This window comes from Mobula birostris, chromosome 32, assembly GCF_030028105.1.
Source record: "Mobula birostris isolate sMobBir1 chromosome 32, sMobBir1.hap1, whole genome shotgun sequence".
NCBI classification, from domain to species: Eukaryota; Metazoa; Chordata; class Chondrichthyes; order Myliobatiformes; family Myliobatidae; genus Mobula; species Mobula birostris.
The window spans coordinates 14919859-14935819 of record NC_092401.1 but is presented as its reverse complement, the minus strand read 5'-3'; positions in this window follow the sequence as shown (position 1 = coordinate 14935819).

Genomic DNA, 15961 nt, shown 5'->3' with positions numbered 1-15961 from the left:
TGTCGTATTCGCCTCCACCACCGCCGGCAGCCCAGTCCATGCACTCACCACACTCTGCGTAAAAACTTTACCCCGACATCTGTTCTGTACCTAATTCCAAGTACCTTTAAGCTATGTCCTTTCATGATAGCCATTTCAGCCCTGGGAAAAAGCCTCTGAGTATCCACGCGATCAATGCCTCTCATCATCTTATACACCTCCATCGGGTCACCTCTCATCCTCCGCTGCTCCAAGGAGAAAAGGCCATGTACACTCAGACTACTCTCATAAGGTATTCTCCCCAATCCAGGCAACATCATTGTAAATCTGCTCTGCACCCTTTGTATAGTTTCCACATCCTAAGTGAAGGAACGGAAGTCAGACCTCACAATCAACCTGTTTATGAACTTGCACCTTAGTATTTAACTGCACTGCGCTTTATCGACAGCTGTTAAACTTTATTCCTTATTATTGTTCGTTTACCTTGCTCTCTCTCAGTGCATTTTGCAATAATTTGATCTTCATGAACAGAACACAGGGCAAGCTTTTTACTTTATCCCGGTAAATGTGACAGTAATAAACCAATCCAACCTGTCAAGATACTCGTTTGTTAAAATCTCACTACGATGTCCAAGCTAATTGATTATTCACCTCGTTCATAGAAGCCGTTGTATTCAAGAGACGGATGGCACGGTGTGCGGTGATAACCCAAATGCAGAGGGAATAAGAATTGTGCAGGGCTGTTAATTAAAGTTCTCAAGCTAAGAGCTGACGCCGACACTGCGTCTTGGAAGCAGTAGCAATACTAAATAAATTAAATACATTTAAATTCGTTTTCTTTCCTAGAACGAAGGCTAAGGTAAGCAGAAACGTTCCCGTCGCTGTGCTTTGGTTAAGGTTCCATGGCAGAGTCTGTGCTTGGGACAATTACCTCTCAACCATCAGGCTCTTGAATCACAAGGCATTACTTCACACAACTTTACTTACATCGTCAATAAACTTTTCTCACAGACTATGGGATAACTTTCAAGAGGTATTTATGTCATATTCTCAATATCTATTGCTTATTTTTTTTTATTTTTGTGCTCAGTTCAAGCTGAGATATGGGCACAGCAAAGTATACTCATTTGTCAATTGCGAGGAACTTTCCGACTTGCCTAGTAGTCTTTAGTGTTGTGGTTTTCTGCAGATTTCCATAAGCATTGCTGTGTGCATCTCGTTGTTTAATGCTGTTGTGTAGTGATGTTGAGATGATACCAGTTGTAAATATTACTATTGCGACAATGTGTGCCCTGTTCATGTTCTATAGTCTTCCAAATTCCTCCTTTAATCAGAATATTACTGGCTATTTTCAGTTATTAATTTCTATTTGTCATCTGTGTTTATAATGGCTACATCTATTAGGTAAATTGTTCTTGCTTCTTTGTCCTTTAATGTTATATCCTGTCATTCATAATGGGTTGTCCTATCTGTAATAGTAAATCGTTCGTACTAGAAATTGTAGGACTCTGATTCCAGAACTTGGTGAGGTTTATAAACTCTATTCGTCACGCACTGCGATCTGATGCCGAAGACCTGCGCTCAGCCCACGCTGGAAAGTAGTAATGAAGGATTTCTCATTTCACTCCGTCTCAGACACAAGTGGTTGGAACTTTACTGCATGGACTCCCACTGTCTCCTTCACTGGCCCACGACAAACAAGTGAGCTGATATTCTTGGGGTTACTCTTCAAAACTAAATAGATTTGATTCAGGAGCCAGTGACCTCCTTCTGGGCGATAAAGCCCTGAATATTCACAAACAAATTCGTTTTGAAGACTAACTTTAAGAAGGGGTTAATTGTGCTGGTTTCCTACAGATGCACGGTTGAATACTGTCACGTGGTATGCAATCCCAATGTCTATCTCTTGGCATCTCCCCAGAACCTTCATCATTTTCGCTTTTGAATTCCTCTTTATTGCAAAATCTGAAAAGAAAATGTCAAATTAAATATTTAATTAGGATTCTAATTAAACTCGATTTTCTCCTCGAATTTGTATTAACTTTACACGACATAAGTTACAATAGCAAGACCAGTACTTACTGCCCATCCCTATATGACGTGGAGAAGGTAAAGGTGAACAGCTATCTCAAGCGTCTGCAATTCTTCAGATAAAGATGCTCCTACAAGGTCTTCAGAGGGAATTTTCAGGGTTTAGAGGAAGAAATAGCTTTAAATTTCCAAATCTGGATTGTGTGTGACTTGGATGGGGAGCTGAAAGAGCTATTCTGCAACAGTTCCCTTTGCCTTTTATGCTAGCCAGTACCATGCGTTTCGAAACATCTGTCAGCGTATCCAGAGCGAATATACTCCAGTGCATATAGAGAAACCAATGTGTTTTTCTTCAGTGTGATGATAGAACCCTGCTCCAGAAAGAATCCAGAGTATCAGTCCCATCAATAGAGTCCTGGACAGCTGCAATTTCAGAAGACAATTTGATGATAGAGTCACAAAGTTTATTCCTTGTATTGGCTAATAAGATTGTTGTGGGAATGGCACAGGGTGATCCGATCTGATTCACTGATTCAAAAGAAATTATTGGCCTGATTTATCACATGTATATCAAAACAAGAAAGCAAACAGTGAAGTGTGATGCTTGTTTCAAAAACAAACACTGTCCGCAGATAAGCTGAAGGCAGCCTGCAAATGTAGGCATCCATCCAGCACCAACACAGCATGGTCAAAACTCACTCAACCAACCTATACAGCTTTGTAATGTGTGAGGAAAGCAGAGAACCGGGAGTAAACCCATGTGGTTACAGAAAACACTTACAAGCTTGTAACATGGAAGCAAGTTCATAGGTTTGCTGAGTTAGACAGAAAACATTTACCACTAATCAGCATAGACCCTTCATTTGCAAACAATAAAAGGTTCACCAATCACCTAAGTTCTCCCAAGTTACACAAACTACAAAACTAATATTCAACAGATACTTAACTAAGAGTGTGCGTGCCTTCTGACTCTGGAGAATACCTTCCCAATGGTTCACTGAAGCGTGCCCTGCGGACAAGGGAAAGGTGGCATGCCTCCAACATGTACGATTCTTATAACTCTGAGGTGCTTCAAACTGAACATTGGTGCCTTGGCAAACAATGCAACCAATGGGAAAGAACTGCTGCATACTTCCCATAGGGAAATAATTGACACACTTTCCAAAGAAAAAAAAAGAAAAGTAAAAAACACATGTAGAGCTCATTGACTTCATCAAGTTTGCCTCCAACTTCCACCCTGCCCTCAAATTCACCTGATCCATTTCTCACACCTCCCTCCCCTTTATCGATCTCTCTGACTCTATCAGTGGAGACAGTTAATCTATCAATGCCTTTTATAATCCACTGACCCTCACAGCTACCTGAACTATACCTCTTCCCACTTTGTTACTTGTAAAAATACCATCCCCTTCTTTCAATTCCTCCGGCTCCACACCATCTGCTCTCAGGATGAGGCTTTTCATTCCAGGACTAATGAGATATCCTTCTTCTTCGAAGAAAGGGGCTTCACTTCCCCCACCATCAATGCTGCCCTCAAGCATTTCACACATGCTTTCCCTCACCCTGTCCTCCCATCTCCCTACCAAGGATAGGGTTCCTCTTGTCCTCACCTACCACCCCATCAGCGTATTCACCCAATAGATGATAACTTCCGCCATTTCTAACAGGATCCCCCCACTTAGCACATCATTCCCTTTTCCCACCCCACTTCCTGCTCTCCGCAGGGATCGTTCTCAACACAACTCCCTTATCCATTCCTCCCTCCTGATCCTTCTTCTTGCAGATGGGACAAGTGCTACACCTGCCCCTACATCTCCTCCATCACTACTATTCAGGTCCCCAAACAGTCTTTCCAGGTGAGGTGAAACTTCACCTGTGAGTCTGCTGGGGCCATATGTTGTATCTGGTGCTCCTGGTGTGGCCTCCTTATATCAGTGAAACCTGACATAGATTGGGAGACCGCATGGCAAAGCACTCTATGCTCCATCCGCCAAAAAAAAGTGTGATCTCCCAGTGGCCACCAAGTTTAATTCCACTTCGCATTCCCATTCCGACATGTCAGCCCATGGCCTCCTCTGCATCACCAATGTGGCCACACTCGGGTTGGAGGAGCAACATCTTATATTTTGCCTGGGTAGCCTCCAACTTGATGGCATGAACACTGATTTTTCGAAGTTTTGCTAATGCCCCATCTTCTTCGTCACCATTCCCCATTCCCATTTCTCTTTCTCATCTTACCTCCTTACCTGCCCAACACCTCCCTCTGGTGCTCCTCCTCCTTCCCTTCCTTCATGGACTTCTGTCCTCTCCTAACATTTTCCCTTGTCTCCAGCCCTTTATCTCTTTCACCAATCGTCTTCCCAGCTCTTTACTTCACCCCTCCCACTCTCCCTGTTTCAACTATCACCTTGTATTTCTTCCTAACCTATACCCACCTTCTTACTTTGATGCCTCATCTTATTTTTCAGTCCTTATATGGGGTCTCGGCATGAAACGTCGACTGTTTACTCTTTTCGATAGATATTGCCTGGCTTGCTGAGTTCCTCGGTCAATTTATGCATGTTACTTGGATTTCCAGTAGCTGTAGATTTCCCCTGGTTTGGAAAAATATGGGTGGGGGCCGACATGTTAACTTATTCACAAAGTCTCTTAAAGGCAAAACCCTCACTCACACGCATAATTAAGCAAACTAATGTGTGGCTACACCTCACTTTTCTCCATACTCAAACCATTCACGCTCTGTTTTTAGGGAAGAGGTTTACCGAATGACCCCCGCCCTATGAGATGAAGCATGAAGGCACTAACTAACGCTAACCAATCCCCATACACACCCACCCTCTTACTCCTGCTGCAGCTGAAAGTCTGTCAGTAACTTTTGCAGAGCCTCCAGCAAGAGATTTAAGGAATCCGGAATAGGATATGAGGAAAGCAGATAGAAGTAGCCAATCCTGTTAACACCCTCTTGACCTCTCTAATCTGCTAGGTCAAATATGATGGCAGAATATAGCATTAATGGTAAGACTCTTGACAGTGTCCAGGATCAGAGGGATCTTGGGGTCCGAGTCCATAAGACACACAAAGTTGCTACGCAGGATGAGTCTGTTGTTAATGAAGGCATACGATGCATTGGCCTTCATCAGTCGTGATATTGAGTTTAAGAGCCGAGGTAATGCTGCAGCTGTATAGGACTCTGGTCAGACCCCACATGGAGTACCATGCACAATTCTGGTCGCCTCACCACTGGAAGGACGTGGAAACCACAGAAGGGATGCAGAGGAGATTTACAAGGATGTTGCTTGGATTGGGGAGCATGCCTTATGAGAATAGGTTGAGTGATCTCGGCCTTTTCTCCTTGGAGTGACGGAGGATGAAACGTGACCTGTTAGAGGTGTACAAGATAATGAGAGGCAGTGATCGTGGGGATAGTCAGAGGTTTTTCCTCAGGGCTGAAATGGCTAACACGAGAGGGCACAGGTTTAAGGTGCTTGGAAGTAGGTACAGAGGAGATGCCGGGGTATATTTTTTACGCAGAGAGTGGTGAGTGAATGGAATGGGCTGCCACTGGTGGTGCTGTAGGCAGAAACGATAGGTTCTTTTAAGAGACTCCTGGATGGCTACATGGAACTTAGAAAAATAGAGGGCTATGGATAAAGCCTAGGTGGTTCTAAGGTAGGGATATGTTCGACACAGCTTTGTGGGCCAAAGGGCCTGTATTGTGCTGTAGGTTTTCTATGTTGCTATGTTTCTCTCCCTCTTGCAGTACTCCCTCCACATTCATTGAATGCAGAGGAGTGAACCCCTTTTTTCTGGTCTTTCTGCACCCCGGCTTTGAGGAAAAACATTTCCTTATGAGGCATGCGAATTCCTCTACTCCCCATCTGCATATCCAACTTCCGTACCTGGTTCCACGCACCCTCTTCCACTTACTCCACACTCTGGAATAACTGAGTGGCTGTGCTTAAGGACAGAATACTACTGGCCCTGTTCAAGACAGCACTAATTTTAAATGGTGAGCCATTGCTATAACCGGATGTGCTATCATAGCAGAGGGAAGTTCACCATCCTCATGCGGGATATCACTATTGCAGTAAATTTTGTAATAAGAGCCCACAGGCAAAGCCCTTTAATGCCTCCTACTGTGCTCCATTCCGCTTGAGGTTTGAAACCTCATTCAAAGAGAGAAGGATATCTGAATCTGACCACCACTGCCACCCGATCCTATAGTGATGAATTATGCTCAGAGGAAGCAAGTAGCATTCTCAGGGTGTTACTCATCATGTTCTGAGATGATAGGCTACCTAAAGCATCCATCCCTCTATTAGATAGGTGATTGAGACCAGACACTCGTGTCGTGGCACACTATCCAACCAACGGGAAAGAGCTGCTGCACACTTCAATTGGGCTAATCGATGACTAGTATGGCAGAAGAAGCCTTTGACCGACAAGTAATTTAACCCCATATATCAAAGCTCCTTAAAGGCTGCAGTGGGAATCGAACTCCAGTGGTGGGTGCTGTAGCGTTCATTATATACAGGAGAAGCATTAGACTGTTTTGCCTATCTAGTCTTCTCTGCTACCCTATGCTGCGGAAGGTCACTGATCATATTGCTTCATAAGGTTTGATCCACAATTTTGGTGGAGAATTAAAGCAGCTCCATTGTTGATGAAATGGAAATATAACTTCCTATTCCATTTGTTTCCGGCCCCTCTGTGCTAAATCTCCTCTCCTCCTGAACAGAGATCGAACAAATTTCCTTCATCATTACTACCACCTCATTGTCCTGCACAATTTCAGCCAATTTTAGCAACGTACCACTGATAGAAAATGTTTCCTCTCCTTTTTCAGCATTTTAGATCTTAAGGCCATAAGACATTTGAGCAGAATTATGAAGCCATATAGCCCATCGATTCTGTTCCCCTACTCATTGTTTGTCCTTTTTCAACTCCTCAACCCCATTCCCTAGACTTCTCTTTGTAATCTTTAATGCCATGTCTACTCATGAACTATCAATCGCTGCCTTAAAAATACCCAATGATCTGCCCTCTACAGTTGCCTCTGGTAAGAAATTCCACAAATTCACCACCTTCCAGCTAAAGGAATTTCTCTGCATCTCTGTTTTAAATGGATACCCCTCTATCCTGAAGCTGTGCCCTCTTGTCCTAGACTCCCGAATATGGGAAACATCCCTTCTACTTCTACTCCCTCTAGGCCTTTCAATATTTGAAATGTTTCAATGAGATGCCACCCCCTTTATCTTTCTAAATTCCAGAGAGTACAGACGCAGAGCCATCAAACGTTCCTCGTATGATAAACCTTTTGTTCCTGGAATCATCCTTGTGAACCTCCTCTGGACTCTCTCCAACACCGACACATTTAATCATAGACGATGAGCCCAAAACTGTTACAATACTCAAGGTGAGGCCTCAACAGTGCCTTATAAACCCTCAGCAACTCCTCTCTACTCTTGCACTCTAGACCTCTTGAGATAAATGCTAACATTGCACTTGCCTTCCTCACAACTGACTGTACCTGCAAGTTAACATTTATGGTGTTCTTCACAAGAACTCCCAAGCCTCTTTGCATCTCAGATTTTTGGATTTTCTCCCCGTTTAGACAATAGTCCACACATTAGTTTCTACTATCAAAATGTATGTCCATGCATTTTCCAACATTGTATTTCATTTGCCTTGTTCTTGCCCATTCTCCTCATCTGTCTAAGTCCTTCTGCAGCCTACCTGTTCCCTCAAAGCTACCTGCCCCTCCACCAATCTTTGTATCATCTGCAAACTTGGCAACAAAGTCATCTATTCCATCATCTAAATTGTTGAAATACAGATAAAAAGCAGTCCCAACAACGACCACTGTGGAACATGACTAGGCACTGGCAGCCAACCAGACAATGATCCTTTTATTCCCACTCACTACCTCCTACCAATCAGCGAAGGCTCTAACCATGTTAGTAACTTTATTGCAATACCATGAGCTCTTAACTTGGTAAGCAACCTTATGTGTGGCACCTTGTCAAAGGCTTTCTGAAGGTCCAATTATACATTATCGACTGCATAATTTTTATCTATCCTACTTGTAATCTCCTCAAAGAATTCCAACAGGTTCGTCAGGCAGGATTTTCCCTGAAGGAAACCATGCTGACTTTGTCCTATCTTGTCCTGTGTCACCAAGTACTCCATAACCTCATTCTTAACAATTGACTCCAATATTTTCCAATCCATTAAGGTCAGACGAATTGACCTACAATTTCCTTTCTGCTGCCTCCATTCTTTTTTAAAGACTGGAGTGATATTTGCAATTTTCTAGTCCTGTGGCACCAAGCCAGAGTCTAATGATTTTTGAAAGATCATTGGTAATGCCTCCACAATCTTTACCACTAATTCTTTCAGAACCCTGGTGTGCAGTTCACCTGGTCCAGGTGACTTATGAACCCTTTAGTATTTCAACTTTTGAGCACTTTTTCCCTTGTAATACTAACTGCACTCCTCTTCCTTCACACACTACAATCTCTGGCACACTGCTTGCGTCCTCCACAGTGAAGACCGATGCAAAATATCTGCCACTACTTGTGCCAAGTTATTATTTCTCAGGCCTCCTTTCATAGCATTTCCAATATCCACCTTTATCTCTCTTTTGTTTTTCCATACTTGAGAAATCTTTTACTATCCAATTTAATATACTTTGCTAGCTTGTTTTCAAATGCCACCTTTGCCATTCTAATAGTCTGAAGGTACAGTGAATTCCTCCTTCAGTAGAACTAAAAGAGTACTCAATAAAAATTCCCCCACTGATATGAAACAGGATACAGCTTTTCAAGTTGTAGGTGATTTCCATTCTGTTCAAAAGAATGAAACACAGTCTGAGTTTCATAACTCCTTATCACCATGTACTCAACTGCAACGTATTGAAGAATATCTGGCAATCAGAGATTATGCACCTTCTAGTCTCAGTTCCTCATGCTCAACCGCAGTTTTGGATAGCCCACGTGCCTCCAAATAAGTTCCAGATTTCAAGAGAGAAAACCATTTTTTCTTCCCAATAACTTAAACATGGGGGCCAAGGAGTCAGAAGATGCTGCCCAGCACATACTTTCAGACTGGTGGCTTCCCACCTGTTGGCACATCGATGCTCATTGTCAGATGGGGTACAGATGTAAAAATTAGCCTCAGAAGTTTTCACCCTTCGAAGCTGCACCATTGTGTCCAAAGCTGGTGCTAATAAAGTAGCCAGAACTTCCTCAAAATGAAGTCACTCACCAGCACTAAGGTGGCTGGAGGCCACCAAGTCAGAACAATGTGTATTTAAGCCCTGTCTCTGGTTGCATGCCCAACACCATGCCCTCTTCTTCCAACAGTACAATTTTGTTCAATGGAGCCTTCATGGTTGCTCAGGGATTTGTCAATGCAGTTTCCTGGTGATTATCCAGTGTCCTTGATGACCACAGACTATCTGGTCACTGTAAAATGGTCCATAATTTGAAGGGTTTTGCTAAAAACAATGACAAACATGACACTGCTGTGAAAATGCAACGAAAAGCAGATCCATTGAACTTCTCTGGCCAAGGATTATTTACGATAGTTATTAGCCGGGCTCGAACCTATAGGGATTTGGAGTACTTGTCACTAGCTAGATCATGACTCGGTGTGATGCAGGGATTTGGTAACTAGTGAAGCCCCTCACCTGACTCTGAATCAGGCCCTACTGAGCAGTGGCTATGGAATCTCAACCAAGAGGTTGGATGAGAATCCTTAGCCAATGCTGAGGACCAACAGCTCAGTCCACAATCTGACTATGTAACCTCATGATAATCAATCGGAGAGCAAGAGGACCTGGTATAAAGAAAATTGACCATACAGGTCCCTGAGTGTCTCAGCCAAGTACAGGTGTTAGGTATAGGTACACCTCTCAGAATGAGAACCCAACTGAGGTCACAGGGGCAATCACATAGAAAATGGTGGTTGACCCATCCCCTTCCCAGATGTGTGTTATTGCATTGCCCACAACTATTCTCTACACAGGAACTTTTCTCCTTCACCTCCTCCTATCCTAAACTTCGTGAGGAAGCAAATCTCGCCCACTAAGTGCTCACAGGTCTGTGTACATAGCTGAGCAGGTTCAGCAGCCCACTTAACTCAGGGTCAACTTTTAAATAAGTCTCTCTGGTGCTTATTGAATTTCCTTTTGGGCAGCCACACAAGCTGGACTTCAGTAAATGAGCTGCTTGTCATAGAATCAAGGAGCCATACAGCATGGAATCAACTTGACCTGTGACCAGTGGCCTTTAGATACTAATGCCATCCAGCAGCACTTGGTCCATTAATATCTTTGTGCCTTAGTGAATCAAATGCTCAGCTAGACATTTCTTAAATGCTGTCAGCAGAGCAACGTCAACAACTTTCTCAGACAGTGCATTCCAGGTACTCACCACTCGCAGAGAAAGGTGCCCAACAGATGTACTTTACTTTTCCTCTCCTTTACCCTAATTATACAGTTTTGTCTATCTCTGATATAGCTACAAGTTTCCTGAGCCTGCCCTATCTATATGATTCATATAGGTTCTTTTAACCTCATTTACTCCAGGAAATATATTTATACTGCTTCAGGTCTCCATTCATAAATGAATAGTTTTCTCCCAGGCAACTATTTTTTTATTATTGTGACATAGCAGCAGCCTTTAAGCCAAACCACCTTGTAATCCTCGAATTTCATTTTAGCCTAATAACAGAATAACTTACAATGATAAATTAACCTACCAACCAGTAGGCCTTTGAACTGTGGGAGGGAATATACAGAGATAACATACAAACTCCATATAGGCAGTAGCCGGAATTGCACCTGGGTTGTTGGTACTGAAAACCATTGTGCTGACCGCTACACTCCTATGATGTCCTCTGCACACTGCAACATAGTGACCATGATGCATAAAATATGAACAAAGTTTTATAAAACCTCACTACAACCTGAATTCAGTTTCCCGATTAATGGCCAGTATTCCATATGCCTCCCAAATAACAACACCTACAAGAATTGCTACATTTAAGTATATGTGGACTTATATTTTACAGTTCTTCTGTTTCTCAATAGTACATACTGTTCTGATATTTATGGTATATGACCTAGGAAGGCACCATAAAGGATTGTGAGGGCTTCTGGAAGGATCAGCAAGATCTGTCGTCCACCCATTCAGGATATTTATCAGGGGTACGAGAAATGCAGGGCCTTTAGCAAATTCAAGCACACCTCCCAGCCCACCCATAAATGCTTTGGCGTCATACCATTAGACAGCAGGTACCATAACATTAGCGCAGGCACTGTTAGGAGCGAAACAGTTTCTTTACCCCGGCTGTGAAACTACTGAACTCCCTGACACACCCAGGTCTCATCACATACGAAGCCTCAGTAGTGCTCTACTTGTTACATTCTAATTTGTGACATAAATACACCTCATGCTGAACATGTCAATCTTCTGGACATCAGGAGACAGCACCAGGATTAAATCTCTGAGGTGCTCTTCTGATTGGACATGACACATGAAAAATTTAAGAGAAAATGCCATTTAGAAAACAAGACAGAATCATCCAGAATCACTGTCTCCCACTTTGCACATGGAGAACTGACAGAGGAGCAGGATATTTTTCTGGACACCTGCATATTTAAACTAAACAACACATATCACTTCAAAGAAAGAACCTTCAACCACAGAAGGGAGCAGATTAAAATTGCACAAATGGAGCTCGTGCAAGTTCTAGACAGTTACACACAACACACCCAAAGTATCATATGCTCAGGTAAGACCAGGGTAAGGAACAATATTGTCTTATCCCTTCACCACCTTCCACTCTGCCCCATCAACATCTCATCGCTTCCATCAGAGCATCTCTTAATCTGATGGTGGGGTGAATTCTTCCTTCAGTGGAACTAAAAGAATACGCAATAACCATTTCTCCACTGATGTGAAACAGGATTCAGCTTTTCAAGTTGACGGGGATCTCCATTCTGTTCATCAGAATGAAACTCTCTTAGAGTTTGATAATTCCTTAGCACCATGTTTTCAACTGCAACATATTGAAGAACATCTGGCAATCAGAGATATGCACCTTCTAGTCTCAGTTCCTCATGCTCAACCACAGCTTTGGATAGCCCACATGCCTCCAAATAGCTTCTAGATTTCATGAAAAAAGCCATTTTCGCTTCCCAATAACTTAACCGGGGGGGGGGGGGTGCGGGGAGCAGTCAGAAAATGCTGCCTGGCACATACTTTCAGACTGGTGGCTTCCCACCTGTTGGCACATCGATACTCATTGTCAGATGGGACACAGATGTAAAAGCTACCCTCAGAAGGGTTCACTCTTCGAAGGTGCACCATTGTGTCCAAAGCTGGTGTTAATAAGGTATTCAGAAGTTCCTCAAAATGAAGTCACTCACCAGCGCTGAGGAGGCTGGAGCCCATGAAGACAAAACAATGTGATTTCAAGCCCTGCCTCTGGTTGCAGGCCTAGCACAATAAGTAGGCCCTCTTTTTTCAACACTACAATTTTGTTCAGTGGAGCCTTCATGGTTGCTCAGGGATTTGTCAGTTTCCTGGTGATTAAGCAGTGTGCTTGATGACTGCAGACAATCTGGTCACTGTAAAATGGTACATAAATTGAAAGGTTTTGCTAAAGGCAATGACACCCAGAAACCATGACATTGCTGTGAAAATGCAGCTAAAGATCACATCCATTAACATTCTGTAACCAGGAATTACTGACAATAGTCATTAGCCAGGCTCTGAACCTATTGGAATTATGAGTGCTTGTCACTAGCTAGGTCATGACTCATTGTGATGCAGGGATTTGGTAATTAGTGAAGGCCCTCACCCCACTCTGAATCAGGCCCTGCTGAGCAGTGGCTATGGAGCCTCAACTAAGAGGTTGGATGAGATTCCTTAGCCACTGCTGAAGACCAACAGCTCAGTCCACAATCTGGCTGCGTAAACTCCTATCATCGATCAGAGAGCAAGAGGACCTGGTATAAAGAAAATTGACCACACGGGTCCCTGAGTGTCACAGGTGTTAGGTATAGGTACTCCTCACGGAATGAGAACACAACTGAGGTCACAGAGGCAATGACATGGAAAATAGTGGTCGACCCATCCCCCTCCCAGATCTGCATTATTGCATTGCCCACAACTATTCTCTACACAGGAACTTTTCTCCTTCACATCCTCCTATCCCAAACTTCGTGAAGAAACAAATCTCGCCCACTTAGTGTATACAGGTCTGGATATATAGCTGAGCAGGTTCAGCAGCCCACTTATCTCAGAGTCAACCTTCAGATAAGTCTCTCTGGTGCTTATTAAACTTACTTTTGGGTAGCCACACAGGCTCAATCTGGACCTCAGTAAATGAGTTGCTTGTCTTAGATTCATGGAGCTGTACAGCAAGGAACCAAATTGGCCAGTGATGATTGGCTTTTAGATACCAATGCCTTCCAGCAGCACTTGGTTCATTAATATCTTTGTCCCTTAGTGATTCAAATGCTCATCTAGACATTTCTTAAATGCTGTCAGCAGACCAATATCAACAACTTTCTCAGACAGTGCATTCCAGGTACTCACCACTCTCTGACGAAGGTGCCGAACAGATGTACCTTACATTTTCTCTCTTTACTCTAAATATATAGTTTTGTCTATCTCTGATATGGGTAGAGAGTCTTGAGCCTGCCCTATCTATATGCTTTGTAGCATTATGTACCTCATCTTTTAACCGCATTTACTCCAGGAAATATATGTTTGTTTCTTCAAGTCTCCATTCATAAATGAATTTTTGTATCCCAGGCAGCATTTTTTTTGTTATTGAGATATAGCAGCAGCCTTTGTGCCAAACCATGCTGTAAGCCTTGGATTTTATTTTATCCTAATCACAGGATAATTTACAATGACAAATTAACTTACCAACCAGTAGACTTTTGAACTGTGAGAGGGAAAATACAGAGGTAACGCACAAACTCCTCATAGGCAGTGGTGGGAATTGGACCTGTGTCGCTGGTACTGAAAACCGTTGTGCTAACCACTGCTCTCCTATGATGCCCTCTGCGCACTGTGACATAATGACCATGATGCATGAAATATGAACAGAGTTTTATAAAACCTCACTACAACCTGTATTCAGTTTCCTGATTAAAGGCCAGTATTACATATGCCTCCCAAATCACGACACCTACAAGATTTGCTACATTTAAGGATATGAGAACTTACAGTGGCATGCAAAAGTTTGGGCACCCCGGTCAAAATTTCTGTTCCTGTGAATAGCTCAGTGAGTAAAAATGAACTGATTTCCAAGAGGCATAAAGTTAAAGATAACACATTTCTTTAATATTTAAACAAGAAGAAATATTAATTTCCATCTTTTACAGTTTCAAAGTAACAAAAAAGGGAAAGTTTGGGCACCCTGCATGGTCAGTACTTAGTAACACCCCCTTTGGCAATATCACAGCTTGTAAACACTTTCTGTAGCCAGCTAATAGTCTTTCAATTCTTGTTTGGGGGATTTTCGCCAATTCTTCCTTGCAAAAGCTTCTAGTTCTGTGAGATTCTTGGGCCGTCTTGCATGCACTGATCTTTTGAGGTCTATCCACAGATTCTCGATGATGTTTAGGTCAGAGGACTGTGAGGGCCATGGCAAAACATTCACCTTGTGCCTCTTGAGGTAATCCATTGTGGATTTTGAGTTGTGTTTAGGATCATTATCCTGTTGTAGAAGCCATCCTCTTTTCATCTTTGGCTTTTTTACAAACGGTGTGATGTTTGCTTCCAGAATTTGCTGGTATTAATTGAATTCAGTCTTCCCTCTACCAGTTCTTCACCCACACCCCCGGCCCCATCAACATCTCATCACTTCCATCATAACATCTCTTAATCTGAGGGTGGGGGGGAATTCTTCCTTCAGTGGAACTAAAAGAATACTCAATAACCATTCCTCCACTAATGTGAAACAGGATTCAGCTTTTCAAATTGATGGTGCTCTCCATTCTGTTCATCAGAATGAAACTCGTTCTGAGTTTGATAACTCCTTAGCACTATGTTCTCAACTGCAATGTATTGGAGCACATGTGGCAATCAGAGATATGCACCTTCTAGTCTCAGTTCCTCATGCTCAACTGCAGTTTTAGATAAACCAACATACCTCCAAATAGGTTCTGGATTTCATGACAGAAAACCATTTTTACTTCCCAATAACTTAAACAGGGGGGCCAAGGAGACAGAAAGTGCTGCCTAGCACATACTTTCAGACTGGTGGCTTTACACCTGCTGGCACATGGATGCTCATTGTCAGATGAGGCACACCCTTCAGAGGTGCCCCATTGTGTCCAAAGCTGATGCTAATGAAGTATTCAGAACTTCCTCAAAATGAAGTCAGTCGCCAGCACTCTGGAGGCCACCAAGACAGAACAATGTGTATTCAAGCCCTGCCTTTGGATGCATGCCGAGCAACATAGGTAGGCCCTCTTCTTGCAACAGAACGGTTTTGTTCAATAGACCCTTCAGGTTTGCTCAGGGTTTTGTAACTGCAATTTCCTGGTGTTTAACCAGTGCCCATGATGACCACAGACTATCTGGTTACTGTGAAATGGTACATAAGTTGAAGAGGTTTTCTGAAAGCCATGACACCCAGAAACATGACACTGCTGTGAAAATACAGCTAAAGAGCAGATCCCCTAAACTTCTTTTGGCAGGAATTATTGACATTAGTCATTAGGTAGGCTCTGAACCCAATGGACGTATGAGTGCTTGAAACTAGCAAGGTCATGACTCAGTGTGGTGGAGGGAATTGGTAATTACTGAAGCCCCTCACCTCATTCTGAATCGGGCCCTGATCTGAGACAGCAGAGCATCTCAAGGGGTTGAATGAGAATCCTTAGCCACTGCTAAAGGCCAACCGCTCAGTCCACAATCCACCA